Here is a 15,988-nt window from a genome sequence, read left to right as displayed (position 1 = left end):
CTTCCATCACTGCATCGCTGCATGGAATAAAGGCCCTGGACACTTCTATCCTTCCATCACTGCATCGCTGCATGGAATAAAGGCCCTGGGCACGTCTATCCTTCCATCACTGCATCGCTGCATGGAATAAAGGCCCTGGGCACGTCTATACTTCACACTCACTACATCGCTGCATGGAATAAAGGCCCTGGACACGTCTATCCTTCCATCACTGCATCACTGCATGGAATAAAGGCCCTGGACACGTCTATCCTTCCATCACTGCATCACTGCATGGAATAAAGGCCCTGGACACGTCTATCCTTCCATCACTGCATCTCTGCATGGAATAAAGGCCCTGCACACGTCTATCCTTCGATCACTGCATCGCTGCATGGAATGAAGGCCCTGCACACGTCTATCCTTCCATCACTGCATCGCTGCATGGAATGAAGGCCCTGGACACGTCTATCCTTCCATCACTGCATCGCTGAATGGAATAAAGGCCCTGGACACGTCTATCCTTCCATCACTGCATCGCTGCATGGAATAAAGGCCCTGGACACGTCTATCCTTCCATCACTGCATCGCTGCATGGAATAAAGGCCCTGGAATGTCTATCCTTCACACTCACTACATCGCTGCATTGAATAAAGGCCCTGGACATGTCTATCCTTCCATCACTGCATCGCTGCATGGAATAAAGGCCCTGGACATGTCTATCCTTCCATCACTGCATCGCTGCATGGAATAAAGGCCGTGGACACGTCTATCCTTCCATCACTGCATCGCTGCATGGAATAAAGGCCATGCACACGTCTATCCTTTCATCACTGCATCGCTGCATGGAATGAAGGCCCTGCACACGTCTATCCTTCCATAACTGTATCGCTGCATGGAATGAAGGCCCTGGACACGTCTATCCTTCCATCACTTCATCGCTGAATGGAATAAAGGCCCTGGACACGTCTATCCTTCCATCACTTCATCGCTGCATGGAATAAAGGCCCTGGGCACGTCTATCCTTCACACTCACTACATCGCTGCATGGAATAAAGGCCCTGGACATGTCTATCCTTCCATCACTGCATCGCTGCATGGAATAAAGGCCCTGGACACGTCTATCCTTCCATCACTGCATCGCTGCATGGAATAAAGGCCGTGGACACGTCTATCCTTCCATCACTGCATCGCTGCATGGAATAAAGGCCCTGCACACGTCTATCCTTCCATCACTGCATCGCTGTATGGAATAAATAACCTTCCATCACTGCATCGCTGCATGGAGTAAAGGCCCTGGACACGTCTATCCTTCCATCACTGCATCGCTGCATGGAATAAAGGCCCTGGACGCTTCTATCCTTCCATCACTGCATCGCTGCATGGAATAAAGGCCCTGGGCACGTCTATCCTTCCATCACTGCATCGCTGCATGGAATAAAGGCCCTGGGCACGTCTATCCTTCACACTCACTACATCGCTGCATGGAATAAAGGCCCTGGACACGTCTATCCTTCACACTCACTACATAGCTGCATGGAATAAAGGCCCTGGACACGTCTATCCTTCCATCACTGCATCGCTGCATGGAATAAAGGCCCTGGACACGTCTATCCTTCCATCACTGCATCGCTGCATGGAATAAAGGCCCTGGACAAGTCTATCCTTCCATCACTGCATCGCTGCATGGAATAAAAGCCCTGCACACGTCTATCCTTTCATCACTGCATCGCTGCATGGAATGAAGGCCCTGCACACGTCTATCCTTCCATCACTGCATCGCTGCATGGAATGAAGGCCCTGGACACGTCTATCCTTCCATCACTGCATCGCTGAATGGAATAAAGGCCCTGGGCACGTCAGGCCTTCCATCACTTCATCGCTGCATGGAATAAAGGCCCTGGGCACGTCTATCCTTCCATCACTGCATCGCTGCATGGAATAAAGGCCCTGGGCACATCTATCCTTCCCTCACTGCATCACTGCATGGAATAAAGGCCCTGGAATGTCTATCCTTCACACTCACTACATCACTGCATGGAATAAAGGCCCTGGACATGTATATCCTTCCATCACTGCATGGAATAAAGGCCCTGGACACGTCTATCCTTCCATCACTGCATCACTGCATGGAATAAAGGCCCTGGACACTTCTATCCTTCCATCACTGCATCACTGCATGGAATAAAGGCTCTGGGCACGTCTATCCTTCCATCACTGCATCACTGCATGGAATAAAGGCCCTGGACATGTCTTCCCTTCTATCTCACTGCATCACTGCATGGAATAAAGGCCCTGGACATGTCTATCCTTCACACTCACTGCATCACTGCATGGAATAAAGGCCCTGGACACTTCTATCCTTCCGTCACTGCATCACTGCATGGAATAAAGGCCCTGGGCACATCTATCCTTCCATCACTGCATCACTGCATGGAATGAAGGCCCTGGACATGTCTTCGCTTCTATCTCATTGCATCACTGCATGGAATAAAGGCCCTGGACATGTCTATCCTTCACACTCACTGCATCACTGCATGAAATAAAGGCCCTGGACATGTCTATCCTTCCATCACTGCATCACTGCATGGAATAAAGGCCCTGGACATGTCTATCCTTCCATCACTGCATCGCTGCATGGAATAAAGGCCCTGGACACGTCTATCCTTCCATCACTGCATCGCTGCATGGAATAAAGGCCCTGGACACTTCTATCCTTCCATCACTGCATCGCTGCATGGAATAAAGGCCCTGGGCACGTCTATCCTTCCATCACTGCATCGCTGCATGGAATAAAGGCCCTGGGCACGTCTATCCTTCCATCACTGCATCGCTGCATGGAATAAAAGCCCTGGACATGTCTATCCTTCCATCACTGCATCGCTGCTTGGAATAAAGGCCCTGGACACGTCTATCCTTCACACTCACTGCATCACTGCATGGAATAAAGGCCCTGGAGATGTCTATCCTTCACACTCACTGTATGGAATAAAGGCCCTGGACATGTCTTCCCTTCTATCTCACTGCATCACTGCATGGAATAAATGACCTGGACATGTCTAACCTTCCATCACTGCATCGCTGCATGGAATAAAGGCCCTGGACATGTCTATCCTTCCATCACTGCATCACTGCATGGAATAAAGGGCCTGGACATTTCTATCCTTCCATCACTGCATCGCTGCATGGAATAAAGGCCCTGTGCACGTCTATCCTTCCATCACTGCATTGCTGCATGGAATAAAGGACCTGGACATGTCTATCCTTCCATCACTGCATCGCTGCATGGAATAAAAGCCCTGGACATGTCTATCCTTCCATCACTGCATCGCTGCTTGGAATAAAGGCCCTGGACATGTCTATCCTTGCATCACTGCATCACTGCATGGAATAAAGGCCCTGGACATGTCTATCCTTCCATCACTGCATCACTGCATGGAATAAAGGCACTGGAATGTCTATCCTTCACACTCACTGCATCATGCATGGAATAAAGGCCCTGGACATGTCTATCCGTCACACTCACTGCATCACTGCATGGAATAAAGGCCCTGGACATGTCTTCCCTTCTATCACACTGCATCACTGCATTGAATAAAGGCCCATGTCTAACCTTCCATCACTGCATCACTGCATTGAATAAAGGCATTGGACATGTCTATACTTCCATCACTGCATCGCTGCATGGAATAAAGGCCCTGGACATGTCTATCCTTCCATCACTGCATCACTGCTTGGAATAAAGGCCCTGGACATGTCTATCCTTCCATCACTGCATCACTGCATTGAATAAAGGCCCTGGACATGTCTATCCTTCACACTCACTGCATCACTGCATGAAATAAAGGCCCTGAACATGTCTATCCTTCCATCACTGCGTCGCTGCATGGAATAAAGGCCCTGGACATGTCTATCTTTCCATCACTGCATTGCTGCTTGGAATAAAGGCCCTGGACATGTCTATCCTTCCATCACTGCATCACTGCTTGGAATAAAGGCCCTGGACATGTCTATCCTTCACACTCACTGCATCACTGCATGGAATAAAGGTCCTGGACATGTCTATCCTTCCATCACTGCATCACTGCATGGAATAAAGGCCCTGGACATGTCTATCCTTCACACTCACTGCATCATTGCATGGAATAAAGGCCCTGGACATGTCTATCCTTCACACTCACTGCATCGCTGCATGGAATAAAGGCCCTGGACATGTCTATCCTTCACACTCACTGCATCGCTGCATGGAATAAAGGCCCTGGACATGTCTATCCTTCCATCACTGCATCGCTGCATGGAATAAAGGCCCTGGACATGTCTATCCTTCCATCACTGCATCGCTGCATGGAATAAAGGCCCTGGACATGTCTATCCTTCCATCACTGCATCGCTGCTTGGAATCAAGGTCCTGGACATGTCTATCCTTCCATCACTGCATCGCTGCTTGGAATAAAGGCCCTGGACATGTCTATCCTTCCATCACTGCATTGCTGCTTGGAATAAAGGCCCTGGACATGTCTATCCTTCACACTCACTGCACCGCTGCTTGGAATAAAGGCCCTGGACATGTTTATCCTTCACACTCACAGCATCGCTGCTTGGAATAAAGGCCCTGGACATGTCTTTCCTTTACACTCACTGCATCGCTGCTTGGAATGAAGGCCCTGGACATGTCTATCCTTCACACTCACTGCATCGCTGCTTGGAATAAAGGTTCTGGACATGTCTATCCTTCACACTCACTGCATCGCTGCATGAAATAAAGGCTCTGGACATGTCTATCCTTCACACACTGCATCGCTGCTTGGAATGACATCACCCAGACATGTCTATCCTTCACACTCACTGCATCGTTGCTTGGAATAAAGGCCCTGGATATGTCTATCCTTCCATCACTGCATTGCTGCATAGAATAAAGGCTCTGAACATGTCTATCCTTCACACTCACTGCATCGCTGCTTGGAATAAAGGCCCTGGACATGTCTATTCTTCTCACATTGTATCGCTGCTTGAAATAAAGGCCCTGGAAATGTCTATCCTTCCATGGGCATGTCTATCCTTCCATCACTGCATCACTGCATGGAATAAAGGCCCTGGACATGTCTATCCTTCACACTCACATCATCACTGCATGGAATAAAGGCCCTGGACATGCCTATCCTTCACACTCACTGCATCACTGCATGGAATAAAGGCCCTGGACATGTTTATCCTTCCATCACTGCATCACTGCATGGAATAAAGGCCCTGGACATGTCTATCCTTCCATCACTGCATCACTGCACGGAATAAAGGCCCTGGACATGTCTATCCTTCCATCACTGCATCGCTGCTTGGAATAAAGGCCCTGGACATGTCTATCCTTCACACTCACTGCATCACTGCATTGAATAAAGGCCCTGCACATGTATATCCTTCACACTCACTGCATCACTGCATGGAATAAAGGCCCTGGACATGTCTGTCCTTCACACTCACTGCATCACTGCATGGAATAAAGGCCCGGGACATGTCTATCCTTCCATCACTGCATCACTGCTTGGAATAAATGCCCTGGATATGTCTATCCTTCCATCACTGGATCGCTGCTTGGAATAAAGGCCCTGGACATGTCTATCTTTCCATCACTGCATTGCTGCTTGGAATAAAGGCCCTGGACATGTCTATCCTTCACCCTCGCTGCACCGCTGCTTGGAATTAAGGCCCTGGACATGTCTATCCTTCACATTCACTGCATCGCTGCTTGGAATAAAGGCCCTTGACATGTCTATTCTTCACAATCACTGCATTGATGCTTGCAATAAAGGCCCTGGACATGTCTATCCTTCACACCCATTAAATCGCTACTTGGAAAAAAGACTCTAGACATGTCTACCCTTCCATCACTGCATCACTGCGTGGAATAAAGGCCCTGGACATGTCTATCCTTCACACTCACTGGATCGCTGCATGGAATAAAGGCCCTGCACACGTCTATCCTTCCATCACTGCATCACTGTATGGAATAAATAACCTTCCATCACTGCATCGCTGCATGGAGTAAAGGCCCTGGACACGTCTATCCTTCCATCACTGCATCGCTGCATGGAATAAAGGCCCTGGACACTTCTATCCTTCCATCACTGCATCGCTGCATGGAATAAAGGCCCTGGGCACGTCTATCCTTCCATCACTGCATCGCTGCATGGAATAAAGGCCCTGGGCACGTCTATCCTTCACACTCACTACATCGCTGCATGGAATATAGGCCCTGGACACGTCTATCCTTCACACTCACTACATCGCTGCATGGAATAAAGGCCCTGGACACGTCTATCCTTCCATCACTGCATCGCTGCATGGAATAAAGGCCCTGGACACGTCTATCCTTCCATCACTGCATCGCTGCATGGAATAAAGGCCCTGGACACGTCTATCCTTCCATCACTGCATCTCTGCATGGAAAAAAGGCCCTGCACACGTCTATCCTTCCATCACTGCATCGCTGCATGGAATGAAGGCCCTGCACACGTCTATCCTTCCATCACTGCATCGCTGCATGGAATGAAGGCCCTGGACACGTCTATCCTTCCATCACTGCATCGCTGAATGGAATAAAGGCCCTGGACACGTCTATCCTTCCATCACTGCATCCCTGCATGGAATAAAGGCCCTGGACACGTCTATCCTTCCATCACTGCATCGCTGCATGGAATAAAGGCCCTGGAATGTCTATCCTTCACACTCACTACATCGCTGCATTGAATAAAGGCCCTGGACATGTCTATCCTTCCATCACTGCATCGCTGCATGAAATAAAGGCCCTGGACATGTCTATCCTTCCATCACTGCATCGCTGCATGGAATAAAGGCCGTGGACACGTCTATCCTTCCATCACTGCATCGCTGCATGGAATAAAGGCCATGCACACATCTATCCTTTCATCACTGCATCGCTGCATGGAATGAAGGCCCTGCACACGTCTATCCTTCCATCACTGCATCGCTGCATGGAAAGAAGGCCCTGGACACGTCTATCCTTCCATCACTGCATCGCTGAATGGAATAAAGGCCCTGGACACGTCTATCCTTCCATCACTTCATCGCTGCATGGAATAAAGGCCCTGGGCACGTCTATCCTTCACACTCACTACATCGCTGCATGGAATAAAGGCCCTGGACATGTCTATCCTTCCATCACTGCATCGCTGCATGGAATAAAGGCCCTGGACACGTCTATCCTTCCATCACTGCATCGCTGCATGGAATAAAGGCCATGGACACGTCTATCCTTCCATCACTGCATCGCTGCATGGAATAAAGGCCCTGCACACGTCTATCCTTCCATCACTGCATCGCTGTATGGAATAAATAACCTTCCATCACTGCATTGCTGCATGGAGTAAAGGCCCTGGACACGTCTATCCTTCCATCACTGCATGGAATAAAGGCCCTGGACACTTCTATCATTCCATCACTGCATCGCTGCATGGAATAAAGGCCCTGGGCACGTCTATCCTTCCATCACTGCATCGCTGCATGGAATAAAGGCCCTGGGCACGTCTATCCTTCACACTCACTACATCGCTGCATGGAATAAAGGCCCTGGACACGTCTATCCTTCACACTCACTACATAGCTGCATGGAATAAAGGCCCTGGACACGTCTATCCTTCCATCACTGCATCGCTGCATGGAATAAAGGCCCTGGACACGTCTATCCTTCCATCACTGCATCGCTGCATGGAATAAAGGCCCTGGACACGTCTATCCTTCCATCACTGCATCTCTGCATGGAATAAAGGCCCTGCACACGTCTATCCTTCCATCACTGCATCGCTGCATGGAATGAAGGCCCTGGACACGTCTATCCTTCCATCACTGCATCGCTGCATGGAATGAAGGCCCTGGACACGTCTATCCTTCCATCACTGCATCGTTGAATGGAATAAAGGCCCTGGACACGTCTATCCTTCCATCACTGCATCGCTGCATGGAATAAAGGCCCTGGAATGTCTATCCTTCACACTCACTACATCGCTGCATTGAATAAAGGCCCTGGACATGTCTATCCTTCCATCACTGCATCGCTGCATGGAATAAAGGCCCTGGACATGTCTATCCTTCCATCACTGCATCGCTGCATGGAATAAAGTCCGTGGACACGTCTATCCTTCCATCACTGCATCGCTGCATGGAATAAAGGCCCTGCACACGTCTATCCTTTCATCACTGCATCGCTGCATGGAATGAAGGCCCTGCACACGTCTATCCTTCCATCACTGCATCGCTGCATGGAATGAAGGCCCTGGACACGTCTATCCTTCCATCACTGCATCGCTGAATGGAATAAAGGCCCTGGACACGTCTATCCTTCCATCACTTCATCGCTGCATGGAATAAAGGCCCTGGGCACGTCTATCCTTCCATCACTGCATCGCTGCATGGAATAAAGGCCCTGGGCACGTCTATCCTTCCCTCATTGCATCACTGCATGGAATAAAGGCCCTGGAATGTCTATCCTTCACATTCACTACATCACTGCATGGAATAAAGGCCCTGGACATGTATATCCTTCCATCACTGCATGGAATAAAGGCCCTGGACACATCTATCCTTCCATCACTGCATCACTGCATGGAATAAATGCCCTGGACAGTTCTATCCTTCCATCAGTGCATCACTGCATGGAATAAAGGCCCTGGGCACGTCTATCCTTCCATCACTGCATCACTGCATGGAATAAAGGCCCTGGACATGTCTTCCCTTCTATCTCACTGCATCACTGCATGGAATAAAGGCCCTGGACATGTCTATCCTTCACACTCACTGCATTGCTGCATGGAATAAAGGCCCTGGACATGTCTATCCTTCCATCACTGCATCGCTGCATGGAATAAAGGCCCTGGACATGTCTATCCTTCCATCACTGCATCGCTGCATGGAATAAAGGCCCTGGACATGTCTATCCTTCCATCACTGCATCGCTGCTTGGAATCAAGGTCCTGGACATGTCTATCCTTCCATCACTGCATCGCTGCTTGGAATAAAGGCCCTGGACATGTCTATCCTTCCATCACTGCATTGCTGCTTGGAATAAAGGCCTTGGACATGTCTATCCTTCACACTCACTGCACCGCTGCTTGGAATAAAGGCCCTGGACATGTCGATCCTTCACACTCACTGCATCGCTGCTTGGAATAAAGGCCCTGGACATGTCTTTCCTTTACACTCACTGCATCGCTGCTTGGAATGAAGGCCCTGGACATGTCTATCCTTCACACTCACTGCATCGCTGCTTGGAATAAAGGTTCTGGACATGTCTATCCTTCACACTCACTGCATCGCTGCATGAAATAAAGGCTTTGGACACGTCTATCCTTCACACACTGCATCGCTGCTTGGAATAACATCACCCAGACATGTCTATCCTTCACACTCACTGCATCGTTGCTTGGAATAAAGGCCCTGGATATGTCTATCCTTCCATCACTGCATTGCTGCATGGAATAAAGGCTCTGAACATGTCTATCCTTCACACTCACTGCATCGCTGCTTGGAATAAAGGCCCTGGACATGTCTATTCTTCTCACATTGTATCGCTGCTTGAAATAAAGGCCCTGGAAATATCTATCCTTCCATGGACATGTCTATCCTTCCATCACTGCATCACTGCATGGAATAAAGGCCCTGGACATGTCTATCCTTCACACTCACTGCATCACTGCATGGAATAAAGGCCCTGGACATGCCTATCCTTCACACTCACTGCATCACTGCATGGAATAAAGGCCCTGGACATGTTTATCCTTCCATCACTGCATCACTGCATGGAATAAAGGCCCTGGACATGTCTATCCTTCCATCACTGCATCACTGCACGGAATAAAGGCCCTGGACATGTCTATCCTTCCATCACTGCATCGCTGCTTGGAATAAAGGCCCTGGACATGTCTATCCTTCACACTCACTGCATCACTGCAGTCTATCCTTCACACTCACTGCATCACTGCATTGAATAAAGGCCCTGCACATTTATATCCTTCACACTCACTGCATCACTGCATGGAATAAAGGCCCTGGACATGTCTATCCTTCACACTCACTGCATCACTGCATGGAATAAAGGCCCTGGACATGTCTATCCTTCCATCACTGCATCACTGCTTGGAATAAAGGCCCTGGACATGTCTATCCTTCCATCACTGGATCGCTGCTTGGAATAAAGGCCCTGGACATGTCTATCCTTCCATCACTGCATTGCTGCTTGGAATAAAGGCCCTGGACATGTCTATCCTTCACACTCGCTGCACCGCTGCTTGGAATTAAGGCCCTGGACATGTCTATCCTTCAAATTCACTGCATCGCTGCTTGGAATAAAGGCCCTTGACGTGTCTATTCTTCACAATCACTGCATTGATGCTTGCAATAAAGGCCCTGGACATGTCTATCCTTCACACCCATTAAATCGCTGCTTGGAAAAAAACTCTAGACATGTCTACCCTTCCATCACTGCATCACTGCATGGAATAAAGGCCCTGGACATGTCTATCCTTCACACTCACTGGATCGCTGCATGGAATAAAGGCCCTGCACACGTCTATCCTTCCATCACTGCATCGCTGTATGGAATAAATAACCTTCCATCACTGCATCGCTGCATGGAGTAAAGGCCCTGGACACGTCTATCCTTCCATCACTGCATCGCTGCATGGAATAAAGGCCCTGGACACTTCTATCCTTCCATCACTGCATCGCTGCATGGAATAAAGGCCCTGGGCACGTCTATCCTTCCATCACTGCATCGCTGCATGGAATAAAGGCCCTGGGCACGTCTATCCTTCCATCACTGCATCGCTGCATGGAATAAAGGCCCTGGGCACGTCTATCCTTCACACTCACTACATCGCTGCATGGAATATAGGCCCTGGACACGTCTATCCTTCACACTCACTACATCGCTGCATGGAATAAAGGCCCTGGACACGTCTATCCTTCCATCACTGCATCGCTGCATGGAATAAAGGCCCTGGACACGTCTATCCTTCCATCACTGCATCGCTGCATGGAATAAAGGCCCTGGACACGTCTATCCTTCCATCACTGCATCTCTGCATGGAATAAAGGCCCTGCACACGTCTATCCTTCCATCACTGCATCGCTGCATGGAATGAAGGCCCTGCACACGTCTATCCTTCCATCACTGCATCGCTGCATGGAATGAAGGCCCTGGACACGTCTATCCTTCCATCACTGCATCGCTGAATGGAATAAAGGCCCTGGACACGTCTATCCTTCCATCACTGCATCGCTGCATGGAATAAAGGCCCTGGACACGTCTATCCTTCCATCACTGCATCGCTGCATGGAATAAAGGCCCTGGAATGTCTATCCTTCACACTCACTACATCGCTGCATTGAATAAAGGCCCTGGACATGTCTATCCTTCCATCACTGCATCGCTGCATGGAATAAAGGCCATGGACATGTCTATCCTTCCATCACTGCATCGCTGCATGGAATAAAGGCCAGGCACACATCTATCCTTTCATCACTGCATCGCTGCATGGAATGAAGGCCCTGCACACGTCTATCCTTCCATCACTGCATCGCTGCATGGAATGAAGGCCCTGGACACGTCTATCCTTCCATCACTGCATCGCTGAATGGAATAAAGGCCCTGGACACGTCTATCCTTCCATCACTTCATCGCTGCATGGAATAAAGGCCCTGAGCACGTCTATCCTTCACACTCACTACATCGCTGCATGGAATAAAGGCCCTGGACATGTCTATCCTTCCATCACTGCATCGCTGCATGGAATAAAGGCCCTGGACACGTCTATCCTTCCATCACTGCATCGCTGCATGGAATAAAGGCCGTGGACACGTCTATCCTTCCATCACTGCATTGCTGCATGGAACAAAGGCCCTGCACACGTCTATCCTTCCATCACTGCATCGCTGTATGGAATAAATAACCTTCCATCACTGCATCGCTGAATGGAGTAAAGGCCCTGGACACGTCTATCCTTCCATCACTGCATCGCTGCATAGAATAAAGGCCCTGGACACTTCTATCCTTCCATCACTGCATCGCTGCATGGAATAAAGGCCCTGGGCACGTCTATCCTTCCATCACTGCATCGCTGCATGGAATAAAGGCCCTGGGCACGTCTATCCTTCACACTCACTACATCGCTGCATGGAATAAAGGCCCTGGACACATCTATCCTTCCATCACTGCATCTCTGCATGGAATAAAGGCCCTGCACACGTCTATCCTTCCATCACTGCATCGCTGCATGGAATGAAGGCCCTGAACACGTCTATCCTTCCATCACTGCATCGCTGCATGGAATGAAGGCCCTGGACACGTCTATCCTTCCATCACTGCATCGCTGAATGGAATAAAGGCCCTGGACACGTCTATCCTTCCATCACTGCATCGCTGCATGGAATAAAGGCCCTGGACACGTCTATCCTTCCATCACTGCATCGCTGCATGGAATAAAGGCCCTGGAATGTCTATCCTTCACACTCACTACATCGCTGCATTGAATAAAGGCCCTGGACATGTCTATCCTTCCATCACTTCATCGCTGAATGGAATAAAGGCCCTTGACACGTCTATCCTTCCATCACTGCATCGCTGCATGGAATAAAGGCCAGGCACACATCTATCCTTTCATCACTGCATCGCTGCATGGAATGAAGGCCCTGCACACGTCTATCCTTCCATAACTGCATCGCTGCATGGAATGAAGGCCCTGGACACGTCTATCCTTCCATCACTGCATCGCTGAATGGAATAAAGGCCCTGGACACGTCTATCCTTCCATCACTTCATCGCTGCATGGAATAAAGGCCCTGAGCACGTCTATCCTTCACACTCACTACATCGCTGCATGGAATAAAGGCCCTGGACATGTCTATCCTTCCATCACTGCATCGCTGCATGGAATAAAGGCCCTGGACACGTCTATCCTTCCATCACTGCATCGCTGCATGGAATAAAGGCCGTGGACACGTCTATCCTTCCATCACGGCATTGCTGCATGGAACAAAGGCCCTGCACACATCTATCCTTCCATCACTGCATCGCTGTATGGAATAAATAACCTTCCATCACTGCATCGCTGCATGGAGTAAAGGCCCTGGACACGTCTATCCTTCCATCACTGCATCGCTGCATGGAATAAAGGCCCTGGACACTTCTATCCTTCCATCACTGCATCGCTGCATGGAATAAAGGCCCTGGGCACGTCTATCCTTCCATCACTGCATCGCTGCATGGAATGAAGGCCCTGAACACGTCTATCCTTCCATCACTGCATCGCTGCATGGAATGAAGGCCCTGGACATGTCTATCCTTCCATCACTGCATCGCTGAATGGAATAAAGGCCCTGGACACGTCTATCCTTCCATCACTGCATCGCTGCATGGAATAAAGGCCCTGGACACGTCTATCCTTCCATCACTGCATCGCTGCATGGAATAAAGGCCCTGGAATGTCTATCCTTCACACTCACTACATCGCTGCATTGAATAAAGGCCCTGGACATGTCTATCCTTCCATCACTTCATCGCTGCATGGAATAAAGGTCCTGGACATGTCTATCCTTCCATCACTGCATCGCTGCATGGAATAAAGGCCGTGGACACGTCTATCCTTCCATCACTGCATCGCTGCATGAAATAAAGGCCCTGCACACGTCTATCCTTTCATCACTGCATCGCTGCATGGAATGAAGGCCCTGCACACGTCTATCCTTCCATCACTGCATCGCTGCATGGAATGAAGGCCCTGGACACATCTATCCTTCCATCACTGCATCACTGAATGGAATAAAGGCCCTGGACATTTCTTCCCTTCTATCTCACTGCATCACTGCATGGAATAAAGGCCCTGGACATGTCTATCCTTCACACTCCCTGCATCACTGCATGGAATAAAGGCCCTGGACACTTCTATCCTTCCGTCACTGCATCACTGCATGGAATAAAGGCCCTGGGCACATCTATCCTTCCATCACTGCATCACTGCATGGAATGAAGGCCCTGGACATGTCTTCGCTTCTATCTCATTGCATCACTGCATGGAATAAAGGCCCTGGACATGTCTGTCCTTCACACTCACTGCATCACTGCATGGAATAAAGGCCCTGGACACGTCTATCCTTCCATCACTGCATCGCTGCATGGAATAAAAGCCCTCGACACGTCTATCCTTCCATCACTGCATCGCTGCTTGGAATAAAGGCCCTGGACACGTCTATCCTTCCATCACTGCATCGCTGCTTGGAATAAAGGCCCTGGACACGTCTATCCTTCCATCACTGCATCACTGCATGGAATAATGGCCCTGGAGTTGTCTATCCTTCACACTCACTGTATGGAATAAAGGCCCTGGACATGTCTTACCTTCTATCTCACTGCATCACTGCATGGAATAAATGCCCTGGACATGTCTAACCTTCCATCACTGCATCGCTGCATGGAATAAAGGCCCTGGACATGTCTATCCTTCCATCACTGCATCACTGCATGGAATAAAGGCCCTGGACATGTCTATCCTTCCATCACTGCATCGCTGCTTGGAATAAAGGCCCTGGACATGTCTATACTTCCATCACTGCTTCACTGCATGGAATAAAGGCCCTGGACATGTCTATCCCTCACACTCACTGCATCACTGCATGGAATAAAGGCCTTGGACATGTCTATCCTTCCATCACTGCATCACTGCATGCAATAAAGTCCCTGGACACGTCTATCCTTCCATCACTGCATCACTGCAGGGAATAAAGGTCCTGGACATGTCTATCCTTCCATCACTGCATCACTGCATGGAATAAAGGCCCTGGACATTTCTATCCTTCCATCACTGCATCGCTACATGGAATAAAGGCCTTGTGCACGTCTATCCTTCCATCACTGCATTGCTGCATGGAATAAAGGACCTGGACATGTCTATCCTTCCATCACTGCATCGCTGCATGGAATAAAAGCCCTGGACATGTCTATCCTTCCATCACTGCATCGCTGCTTGGAATAAAGGCCCTGGACATGTCTATCCTTGCATCACTGCATCACTGCATGGAATAAAGGCCCTGGACATGTCTATCCTTCCATCACTGCATCACTGCATGGAATAAAGGCACTGGAATGTCTATCCTTCACACTCACTGCATCATGCATGGAATAAAGGCCCTGGACATTTCTATCCTTCACACTCACTGCATCACTGCATGGAATAAAGGCCCTGGACATGTCTTACCTTCTATCTCACTGCATCACTGCATTGAATAAAGGCCCTGGACATGTCTAACCTTCCATCACTGCATCATTGCATTGAATAAAGGCATTGGACATGTCTATACTTCCATCACTGAATCGCTGCATGGAATAAAGGCCCTGGACATGTCTATCCTTCCATCACTGCATCACTGCTTGGAATAAAGGCCCTGGACATGTCTATCCTTCCATCACTGCATCACTGCATGGAATAAAGGCCCTGGACATGTCTATCCTTCACACTTACTGCATCACTGCATGAAATAAAGGCCCTGAACATGTCTATCCTTCCATCACTGCATCGCTGCATGGAATAAAGGCCCTGGACATGTCTATCCTTCCATCACTGCATCGCTGCATGGAATAAAGGCCCTGGACATGTCTATCTTTCCATCACTGCATTGCTGCTTGGAATAAAGGCCCTGGACATGTCTATCCTTCCATCACTGCATCACTGCTTGGAATAAAGGCCCTGGACATGTCTATCCTTCACACTCACTGCATCACTGCATGGACTAAAGGTCCTGGACATGTCTATCCTTCCATCACTGCATCACTGCATGGAATAAAGGCCCTGGACATGTCTATCCTTCACACTCACTGCATCATTGCATGGAATAAAGGCCCTGGACATGTCTATCCTTCACACTCACTGCATCACTGCATGGAATAAAGGCCCTGGACATGTCTATCCTTCACACTCACTGCATCGCTGCATGGAATAAAGGCCCT

Source organism: Ambystoma mexicanum, chromosome 1p (assembly GCF_040938575.1).
Source record: "Ambystoma mexicanum isolate Mex_15411 chromosome 1p, UKY_AmexF1_1, whole genome shotgun sequence".
NCBI classification, from domain to species: Eukaryota; Metazoa; Chordata; class Amphibia; order Caudata; family Ambystomatidae; genus Ambystoma; species Ambystoma mexicanum.
This window is presented reverse-complemented; position numbering follows the sequence as displayed.